Genomic DNA, 11,830 nt, shown 5'->3' on the forward strand with positions numbered 1-11,830 from the left:
CTGGCTGTCTTTCTCACTCATCACGCTGAGAGCACCAGCAGCTAAGTTTTCCGATATTATATTTATATATTTTCATGACCACAGAGAAAATGAACAATTTCGTAACCAAAGCTCGACACATGAAAGTGAAAAGAAAATGATGACAGGACTCTACCACAAGCCTGTTTCATATTTACATATCTGTAATACACCATAGCAAACACTAAGGCGAACAAAGTGTTTTTCATCAGGTAGACTTTGATAGATACATTAAAGATATTTCACCAGGAAGCGGCTCGGAAACCTTTCAGCGTGCTGCAAAAAAAAGCTTTCATCATTTTATGATTTCGGCTTGAACTGTGTGGAGCAGTGTGTCGCAATTTTGTACCGTTCCTGAGTGATGAGCAACAGCATAGCGTGTTTGAGGAGGAAATAGCCTCACGTTTACATGGCCTCAACTGTTTGTTGTGCAAATGTGAGAAATGCTACGAAATGAAATAGACTTGAATCATGCGTGTGTACTCAAGGGGCTTTTAGACAAGTATAGAAATAGAGTACTACAGTAAGAATTGATGAGTAGAGGTCTCTCAAGTGTTCCCCTTCCAGTGGACATGAACGAGGCCTCAGGGTTCCTAAAAGACTGAGTCATCAGTACCTCAAACATTACATCATTGCTTGTTCAGTTAAAGATAATTGAGATGATGCCATCTATTAAAGGTGGTTCAAGCGAGGTCACGCGTTTTTTAGGCGACGACATTTGTTGTCACATACAGCAAACTTCTCCTTACTATCCGCTAGCTGCCTGTCCCCTGGACACACTGTAAAAAACACGGTCTCTGTGGACAGCAACAACAACAGTGTTCCAGCCAACAACTAACAAGAAGTGAGGAGGAGGGGACGGGATGAGGACGAGGGAGGGGCGAGCTAGCCTCCGTATTGTTCTGGACTTCGAACGTCAGAAGCACCTTTAATAACAGTCAGTTCCTTACTGCATGCATGACATGACTATACTAAACAGCTGCAGTTGCTATCATGGCAGTGACATATGTCTGTTGTTACTCAAATAGAGAATGTTGAGGCAGTGGAAGGTGCAGGAGCTGGACCAGCCCGAGATAACTTCCCATTCAAAGAGTCAGGAGGTTTGTCTTGTTGGGCCGCCTTTAGACTACAACACCGATTGTTTACGTTAATTGCATGTCACACAGTGTGAGATGGGTCCAATAAAATCTGTCGCACTGCTACGATGTAATAAGAAAATAGTGCATGAAAGCAGAAGCGCGTCATCCATCTGCGCCACTTTTACAATCAGCAGGCTTTGACTATAGAGTTGACACTTTTAAGCATCAAAAAAATCGCAGAAGAGATGGAGTTGGAGAGATGTTACGTTTTGTGCGCACATCTTTTCAAAAATCTGTGATTTCATGTCGTGCTCTGATTGGTTGGCTTGCAGATCTAAGTCGTGGCAGCACTCATATCATAAGAATTTGGTCCTTAATTTTGTCAGAATTGTGGTTCAGGGCTGGGAAACAAAGATTTTTCCAACTTTCATTTCAGATTGTTCAAAATCGGGTGTAGGGAATTTAGCCTCAGACTTGGTGATGGTGTCTGAGTGTAGGTCTGCTGAAAGGATTTCAATGCTTGAACTGATGGTATGATTACAGGGCTGAGCAATATCAACTGTGACTGAAGCTTTACTTTATGTGAGATATAGTATATTTTAGTATACATATAAGTATAAAAGTAAATATTGTACATACAAATTAGTAGATATAACAGTACTCTTTGTAGCTCTGTTACTCATTTCAATTGTTGAGCTGATTTGTGGGTTCAGACATCACGACTTATTCGACAAGGTGTGTTTTTGCGGCTGACAGTCAAAGATGAGATTTAACATATTTTGCTTTGCTGAACATTTCGACGTCTGAAACTGGGTCAATGACAGCACAAATATGAGCATGAGAAATCACAACAGAAATTCTGGCCCAAAACAACTCGTAAACAGAAACACAGTGGTGTGCAACATTTACAATCCAATTCATCCAGGTTTCAGTGCAGCGTCACAGTTCAGACGTTTACCATACTTTTACGAAATACACTTACAAATTTCTCAGCCTAGTTCAAAACACGTGTAACCAATTTTAGCATAGGGAAAGCGTGTTTCTTCATTTATGACATTTGTGTTATTGTAGTGTGCTGTCCAGTGCATTTACTCAGTCTTTTCTGACTGTCATGACTAAAGCTCCTGTGTACACTTTGTTGGAAAAGTCCTGACTTTATGTGTGATGTATCTCTGCAGGTTCAGTTCTTACACCAGGTTAGATGGTAACTGCCGTTAACATGATTTAAGTTATTTTCTCGAGCGTGATCTAACATACACATAGCCACAGTATTATAAAAAGCATTTAAAACTCTATCCGTTGGTGTTGCTAGGAGATGTGCAAAGTAGAAGATATAGTTAAAACGCTGTTGTATATTCACTCTGTCAACTTTAATAATAATACTCCATCAGTTGGGTTTTCAGTTTTAATTTACTGGCGTTACCACATGAAGATCCCAGATTATGTCAAAGACATCAATTCACAGATTCACTGCCGGGCAGAATCTCTATCATCTCCACTCGCTTTCCTCAATCATCTCTCTCTCTCTCCCTTTGACACTCTCCCTCACTCCCTCCAACACATGCCTCCCACGCTGCAGCACAAGCACATGTAATTTGGAATAGCATTTTCCCTTCCTTCTCTTTCTCTCTCTCTCTCTCTCTCTCTCTCTCTCTCTCTCTCTCTCTCTCCCTCTCTCTCTCACATGCATATGTGTATGTACCCTGAGGACCAGATTCCCATTTAAACTGAGCTGGCAGCTAAGCCCTCCTCTCTCTCTCTTTCTTTATTCTCTCCGCAATTCAAATGAAGAACATGCTTTACCGTCTCACACAGGGATGAAACCTGTGCAGCCTGTGAAACCAGAGCATTACATCATCATCTGAGATTCACTGATATTGACATCAACAGATGGCCAGAACCCAAAACACATAGAATGGAAGATTTCAGCAGAATCCATGGGTCTCAAAAAGCCTTGATCTCAAGCCCCCCTTAAAAAGGGTCTAAAATAGCCAATGACTTTATTACTACCTCTACTTGTCTGAGCACTGTACAGAAAACACTGTTCTGGATAGGTCAAATGTTATGCTAAGAAAAAAGTAGTCTTACTACCCTCTCTGGTCATCAGGTGAGTCAATTAGCTGCTCATGTACAGTATGTGTTTTTTTTTGGGAACACAAGACCAGTTTTGTGATGTAAGAGGTTAACTTATAATCATCATAACATCGTTCTCAGCTAGTTGTCTTTGTGTCATGAGTCATATTTCACGTTTCCAGTTTGCGGTCCACACTGAAAAGGCTATGGAAGATCTCTTCGCTCATCTTTTTGTTTTAGCGTATAACAAAAAAATTGAATTTACCACATTGCCCTCATTATACTGACTCCTGTAATTTTTTTATTAACTGTTCTGATCGACAACACAACACTGACGTCAGCAGAAATACTAAACAGTGTGTGTTAGGGTTGACAGTCATGCATAAGCGTTTTTTTTTTAAATCTGGCTTACTTGATGTACATTGCTGGGATAAAACCCTTCTCCCTATTTTCGGTATCATGGTGGTTGTGATTGGTTTAAAGAAATACTAACAAGCCAGGGCGTTATTTCCCCATCGCACCAACACATTCTCACTTTCCCATTGTGTAAGATATGGATGCTTGGTCATGTGTCTTTAGCATTTTTTCATTAACGCTAAAAGTCTTCTTTAAAGTCGTGACTCTTACATTTGACGCTCTGGGTCGGGACACACTGGCATGCACCACAAGAACGAGAAAAGATCGTGAGTGTGGTTTTGAAATGTATTTTTCAGTGACACGCTGTACAAGAACGGAACAGTTAAGTTTAGGAAAAGATTGTTGAATGTTTCTTGTAAATTTTCACATTTAACCTTTAACACTCAGAGTCCTTTTTTTCCCATCTTTTGCTAGCCTAGTCTCCTTGTGTAATAATGCTTTTATAACATCAACTCTGTTATGTACAATCAAGTTACATTAGGGTTGTAACGATATGCAATATGAAACCAAAGTCGCGATCCTCAGACCTGTGTCGCGGAGTGAGAAGGCAGAATCCCGACACACACGTTCCAACTCTCAGAGTTATCCTTCCTGTCCAGATCTAATTCAACCACATCTATAAAGACGAAGGGATGGTGTATAATCGTACATTTTTATACAATTAAACACCATTTTGCTTGTTTCAGTTTAACCTAATTCCCACATCTCCCTTGAGTTCAATACTAGTTTGTTAGATCATTCATTCATTCGTTCATACGGTGTTCTAGTGTTGGAGGGGGGGAACTAGCTAGCTGGCCAACTGCACAAGTACGCAGACAATGCTAATATTGTCGATCTGATTTTGGCAAAGCCATTTGAAAGTCTTACTTACGAGGAAGAACTTCACAAGACAGACAGATCGACACCTAAGATTGATTTATTAATTAACAGCTAAGATTGATTTACTTCAAAAGATAGGGAAAAGTAAAGTTTAGCTCTCCTGGTAAGACAAAGTTAGCTGGCTGACTGGAGGTGCTGTGACAAAGAAAACGTACAGCTGACCATGCCTCTTTATGAAACCATCTCTTATAATAATGAAATGGACAATTTTTATGATGTGGGCTCAAAATGAGCCTCCCCTCTTTGAAAGACCAGCAGCCACCACTCATCTGGAGATATTAAAGAAGACAGCTAATGTTGGTGGTTCTATGTCGTACGCGACACGGCCGAATAGAGAGGGTTAAAGCGGCTGTGTTGAAATTAATGGAAGAAACGGTGGGCTGGGATTGCCACCACATGGTTCTCAACCAAAACGTAAAATTACTACAATTTTTCACGGCCACATTCACTAACATACAGAACAAAAACCAGAGAAGTTTGGATTACAACATACACAGAGGGAGTGTGGCTTTATTCTCTGTTCAGTGTGCCATTGCTCTAATTTTATAAATATTTGTTCGTTGCTATATTTATGTTCTTAATGTTGGGTACAGCCCCTTTGATTGCCAACTTGCTGCCTGTGTACACACTATAATGCAAATAAAAAATACATCTGTCTTCATTGCCAATATTCTTTTAAAAATGCTACCATATTTGACAACAAACCACTTATGTTTTCAGATTAAGTCCTTTTTTGAACCCAAACCTTTACAATTTCAAGTCAAGCTTTCCTTTTCTGTACCCTCCAGGCTCAGGTCCAGTTCTAAACTCATGACAATAAGTTTTCTGCTATCAATTTCAATTATACTGTTACCAAAACCTCATCACTGAAATAGCCGATATAATACAAGCTCATACACCCAGACCCTGGACAATAACACACCAAATTAGATCTAAATTATGTGTAAAGAAGCAGGCATGCGACAAGAAGTTTCCTTTTATACAAAAACATCATATATGTAATCATATTATTGGCACTTGTGTTATTTTTAATTTGGGGGTTAAATGCCAAATAGGACGGATCCCAACAAGACATTTAATTTATTTATACACAGTTGTGCTCAAGAGCTTCTCACTCTGATTCTGTTGAGTTGTAGTCATGCCACTCAGGTATGCTTTTAAAATAAACAGTTTCATGTTTTTTATTCTACAAAGACATCAGCTAATCTTTTGCTTACACAGGAACAAACAAAACTTTTGTGTCTGTTGCTGTATAAAATCCCCAATTGAACCCCCCCAGTCATCATAATGAGGTGTCGCTCTTCCAAATTGCCCCTGTTAAATTATACATCCTACTCAAACATACTGTTATTCTGTGACCAACCTCCACCTCAGGGGTCAGGACGGATCCGTCACCCACTTATCCTCACAGCAAGAGGGGCCACGGTGACTCTCCGCAGATGATTTATATACCAATAAGAAGAGACCGCGTAAACCTCCCTGCTGTCATAAGACAATCAGACGGCTGCTTGTCAACTCACCTCATGGGTGTTAAGGATAAGTTAATGTAGTGTGATGAAACATAAGCAGCCATCCTTTTATGAAGTATTAACACCCTAACCCACTGCAGAAAGTGTGCGTGTGTGTGTGTGTGTGTGTGTGTGTGTGTGTGTGTGTGTGTGTGTGTGTGTATGTGTGAATCAGAGATGTAATGTAAAGTGCAAATGCCCTGTAAACCAGTTCTGTGTGTTATGCAAATACTTGTCAGTTGGCACAGCGTCTTTATTCTTTATGCTAATTATGGCTCCCTCTATCTGTATGCTAAAACACCATTAAAGTAATCCCTCAACTGCAAAGGTGGATGAACATCAGAGACCTCAAAGGAGACATGTTGCACACAGCAAAGATGGCTATCAGCTCAGGTCCCTTGATTACGAGTGTGATGCACAGAAAATGTGTTTCTTTACTTTTCTTTTATTAATGTTAATTCATTCAGGAAAGGTTTTTTTCTCACCAGTTATGGTCTGTTTTTCTGAATCTGTACTTAACATGGATATCCAGAACGTCATTACTCTATCCTAAACTGTATGCAGTGTAAAGACATAGTGGTGTTAGACAAAGCTCAAAGGGGATGCAACTTTCAAATATTGCTAGCTTCCCAACCTTACCAACCCTGCCTTTAAGTAAAACAAAAATGTGCCGTTTAAGAAAGAAATCAAAGAAGTACAATGCATGCAAAGTACAAAATCAACTGTTCATACATTTGATGATAAAAAACCCGGACATAGAAGACGTATTCCCCTTTGACATGCAGAGCATCAACTGCAAAACGTTCACTTCATTAAATGACTTCATTGTGAGCTGTATTTCATTTTAATCTTTGAACCAAGACAACCCAATTCATTTCCGCACAATTTCAGAACACATTCGACAATGGAGAGACCTATTTAAGATAGTTGTAATAAATGTGGAATTAGATTCTCACCCTACTTGCACTAACTAATTTAGATTAAGTAATTACTTTTCCTATCAGCAGGCACGCTGATGTGTATGCACACACAACACATAAATTAGTCTGATGTGTAGTTGTGACAGAGGTAAAAAAAAAAAAAGCTGCTGGGTTTTGCTGCTGGAATAGCCGATGATTTGATTCTTTTGAGACAGGGAAGTGGAGCAGTGTGTTATGTGGCCCAAAACAAGAAGCAGCTAATTTGACAGCAGCAAAAATGGCTGGTTTGATTTTGATTTGGCAAGACATGGGCAGTTTGGTGGAGGGCAACAAAGAGGCCAGGTGGTCAGAGACTATCCCATAACCAGATGTTCACACTTTAATTTAAAATGAGTTCATCACTGCTAAAATTTCCCTCAATGTTAAAATTAGAGAGGTGTAGCCCAATACATACGCTTGCTTAGAGCACACTGCATACATTGGAATGTATGCAGTGTGCTCTATTTAGCCATTTCTTGCTAAAAATGTGAGTGGACTATTTCCGCGATCACATCACATTGTTTGTACGGTAAGTGCGAGAAGATGCAGAAGAAGAAACATTCAAGTCAGAAATGTCAGGAATGCTTACAACAAGCCATTTGCAAAATGCCTGCAAGGCAAATCACTTGCAATAAAATACTTTATTAGCAATTCTAGGATCGCTATACACTGTTTTTATGTGGTGTCACTTGTTAACAAACCACTCAAAATAAAGAACAATGCGAATGTTGCTAAGTTAGGCTTTTCACAGCAGTGACTGCAAGGCTAACAGTCAGGGTAACAGTCTTGGATGATATGTGAACAAGTTGGAAAAGTTCTTTTTCCATTTAAAACTGGGTCACATTGGAATCAGTGGGATCCACATACACCGGGAAGGAGCAAACCAAAACCCATCCCCAGGCAGAAAGAATTCTTAATAACGTAATTTTTGTATTTAGTAGAATTGAACAATTATATATGTGTAGATGAAAAAATCATAGCATGTCAACAACAGTATGGTTAATGCAATGTAACTCAAATACTTGATTGAGGTTAGGAAAAATATGAGGTAAGACATGAATAGACATTTTCTACGCTGAACTCCACAATACTTACTTTCTATTTTTTTTATATAAAGGTGACACTGGACATTAAAGCATTATCCTAAATTAGCATATCCCTATAAATACTTTTTAAATGCCATATATCAGGCCTACACCGGGTTGTTAGTAATAGTAAAAAGACAAATTCCAGATGGAGAATTGCTTTAATGAAGACCACTGTGCACCTATGGCTGACTTTGCTTATAAATGCAATGGTGAAATGTGCACACATCTCAGGAAATGCACAATCACTAAACACTTGTGATTAAAGTTCTCCCCAAGATGTTTCAAAGTTGAAACACACAAATCAAAACAAATATGCGTTTCAAGAACTCAAGCTGTATTTGCCTTCAACAGCAACCAGTGAACACAACTAACTAACCCCCAGGGCGTAGCGTCTCGGTGCTCTGGCTTTATTCCTGAACCTGATGAGAGGAAACTGCTGAATCTCAAAAGCTACAGTAATGTACATGTTATAAGAGCCACACTGCACCATGGCACTTGGATCTGTGCTGGTTTCATGTATACTGTAGAAGAAAGCATACACATATGATGCTGCTATTTTCCCATCATGCATTCTTCATGTGTGTGTGTGTGCAGCATTAGATCAGTTGCACAGTTGCAGACATCTCTATTCATGCATTCCCCCCCACATTAGACTTACATATCTTTCTTGAATGATAGACAACATCAAATATGTATGGAAAGTTTATGTTACTACCAGACGTATCCACGTAATTTAGCGAGAGCTGAAAAACCGCCAGCACTTCTTTTGGGACAGAGCTGTACAGCAGCCCTAGTAGTTTGCTGGTTTAAAGTAGGACTCGTACTGTGTCACGGGATTCGTAGCACTCTCAAGACAAGACTGTTAAAACTGGTTGAGTGCAACGGCAACTCAAAAAAGTTGCCGTTTTTCAGAGCACATTAACAGCCTTGCGTTCCCCCAAAACGGGTACAGCAATTGTAAACGGCCAGCTGTAGTAGAAAATAAAGCATTTTTTATGACACTCTTAAAATGGCTCCATCGTCAACTGCATGGGGACAACAGAAGAACAGTCTACATGCCTGGTCGCTGGAAACTTGGTGACTTTTGGAAGCGAAGAAGTTGATAAGTTTATGCAATCGATTGCATTTTGTGCTATATTTTGTCTCACAACAAACCAAACTGCCTCTCTTTTGCATTGCAGTCTATACTCTACCAACCTGGGTAATATTTAATTAGATGGTGTCACACTGCTGAACCCTGCATGAGCCCAATAGGTCATTGCCGTCTTCAAATTGTAATTTAGTTTTAGAAGTCCCAAGGTCAAGGTAAATAATGGGGTGATCAAGCTTTCACAATTGCAACCCCACAACTCAGGAACAAGTTACACACTGACGTTCACACTATTACAGATGTAGCTCTTTTACGCTCCAAACTCAAAACGTATTCATTTAGAATGGCTTTTAGCATGTTGTAGTGGTGTGACTATTTTCCTCGCCTCCTCCTGTTTCTATGTAATCTTTTCGGATTTTATTGGTTTCTATGTTTCATTCTTTTTATTGTATGTTATGTTGTTTTATTCTTGGTTATTGATGTACAGCACTTTGGATACTTGGTTGTTGTAAAGCGCTTAATAAAAAATGTTGAATGATAAGGTTAGAACAATGCACGTTAATTGACTTTTCTGTTTATGCGCCAGTGTTAGCCATTCAGCTAATTTTCCAACAGCTAACTGTAGTCCTAGTTACCTATGGATCAAACTTTGCAGGGCTAACTTGCTTTGAGGCAGAAGTGCTAACCACCAAGCCACCGTGCCTTTTTTTGATTTACTGATATGAACAACAAATGACAACAAGATGCTCAAAATAGTGTATGCATCCAAATGAGGAAAGATAGACAAGATGACAAAAGGAACACAACTTGAGACGAGTGGTACTGTACACAAGAAGAAAAAGTACGAAGATGCCAATGACACACTATTACTGATTTGCTTCTCCCCCCACGTTCCATTTATGTGTATAATTGTGCAGATGGGATTTGGAACAGAAAAGGGTCAAACAATTATACAATTGCTGTTAATGAACAATGAACTTAAATGGGAGTAACTGCAACCACCTGCAAACAACCACACTGTCCCCCTTTCTGAGCGGTCCCTCAGCTCTTTTTCATCTCCCTCAACTGCTTTATCCTAGTTTTGTTTAGTGAAACTTTCTGCCATGTTTTCCTCCCCCTCCCAACTTCCTTAATTCCTTTGGCACAGATGGGAGAAGGAAAAAGAGAGTAAAATGATGTAATAAAAAGGGCGAGAAAAAGAAGGGAAGAGACAGACAGAAGAAATGTGAGAGACAGAGTGGTGACAGAAATGAAAGAAATGTGAGAGACTCACAAAGCTGATAGCGTCCCAGCAAAGCTTATTGATAAATCAAGCAACAGATGTTTAGTCCTGTATAAAATTACACCAGGCCGATGTATGTGGAACAGCTACCTGCCCTCATTCTGCAGCTCCACATTACATCCCAGAGAGCCAGAGCACGATGTGTGCTCAGATTATTCTGTGGGCTATCATTTCAATTTATATTACTACATCATTATAGTAGCAGCTTATCAAAAATGACAGAATAGACAGATTTTGGTGTCACGACAAGATTTAATCTCTTTGAATTTCCACACGATTTCCTCTTCAGTAGCCTATATTTGAATTAAGTGGAACGTTTAATCGTATGAAGGAAACACTCATGTGTTCTGAATCTGCTTGTTCTTGGCAAATCATTCAAGTAATATGTTGAAAAATAAAAAAACAAACGGGCAAATATATGGAATAAAATTGCAGACATATTTTGCATAATATCTCTACAGCTTAACATGTTTAACATATCATTTCGTATGGATGCAGTCATTAGAATTGCTTCCACTATTTCAACTAAAGCTCTGGGAAATTGAGCAATGTTTGCCACACAACTCGAGTGATCCAGTCGGGTTTCATAGGTTAAAATGAAAACATGGCTTCCAGCCTAAGATGTCCATAATGTGTTGCAGTTAGGGCAGGCAAATTACATTTCTGACTTTCTGACAATTATTGGTGTTTTAAGCCCCCAAAGTCTCCTTCCAGGCATCGCTGGACGGCACTAGGATTAGGCAATGGTTAAGGTTAAGGTTAGGGTTAAGGTTAGGGTTAGGGTTAAGGTTAGGGTTAAGGTTAGGGTTAAGGTTAGGGTTAGGGTTAGGGTTAGGGTTAAGGTTAGGGTTAAGGTTAGGGTTAAGGTGCCTTGAAGTCAACATTTGCAGCACTGCCTTGAAATTAATTAGCCAATAGTTATGGTTAAGGTTAGGTTAGGGTAGAAAGCAGTGCCCTAGATGGGCACTGCAAGGGGCACGGGCACAAGGGGACCCCCGGTGTGAGTAAAACACTTAAAATCTCCTTAAAAGACCTGGTTTGGTTCAAAAAAGCTGTTTAAAAGAAGGCCAAAGGCTCAGAGCAAGGCAAGGCAAGGCAAGGCAGCTTTATTTGTATAGCACATTTCAGCAACAAGGCAATTCAAAGTGCTTTACACAAAATCAGTTAAACAGATAAAACACAAGTAAAAACAGTTAAAAATCACAAGCATTAAAAACCGGTAAAACACATGAATAGACAGTTAAAAACAAAGAGAAACATAAAACACAAGAATAAAATTTACAGTGCAGCATAAGAAATTTAAAGAAATGATTAGTCATTTAAAGAAAGGCAGCATCAAATAGAAAGGTCCAATGGAAAGTTTATGTTATGCAGGGCCAAAGGACCACAAGACAGGACGGACAGCAGGAACATAAAACTTTAAATAAAAGGTCTCCT

The 11,830-nt window shown here is 39.4% G+C and overlaps 1 protein-coding gene across 1 annotated transcript in view; it reads right to left on the reverse strand.

Moving 5' to 3' along the window:
* cacng2b (calcium channel, voltage-dependent, gamma subunit 2b) overlaps nucleotides 1–11,830 on the reverse strand; it is a 66,350-nt gene that overhangs the window by 19,698 nt on the left and 34,822 nt on the right. The gene's annotated exons all lie outside the window — the stretch shown is intronic.

This window comes from Etheostoma spectabile, chromosome 2, assembly GCF_008692095.1.
Source record: "Etheostoma spectabile isolate EspeVRDwgs_2016 chromosome 2, UIUC_Espe_1.0, whole genome shotgun sequence".
Taxonomy (NCBI): Eukaryota; Metazoa; Chordata; class Actinopteri; order Perciformes; family Percidae; genus Etheostoma; species Etheostoma spectabile.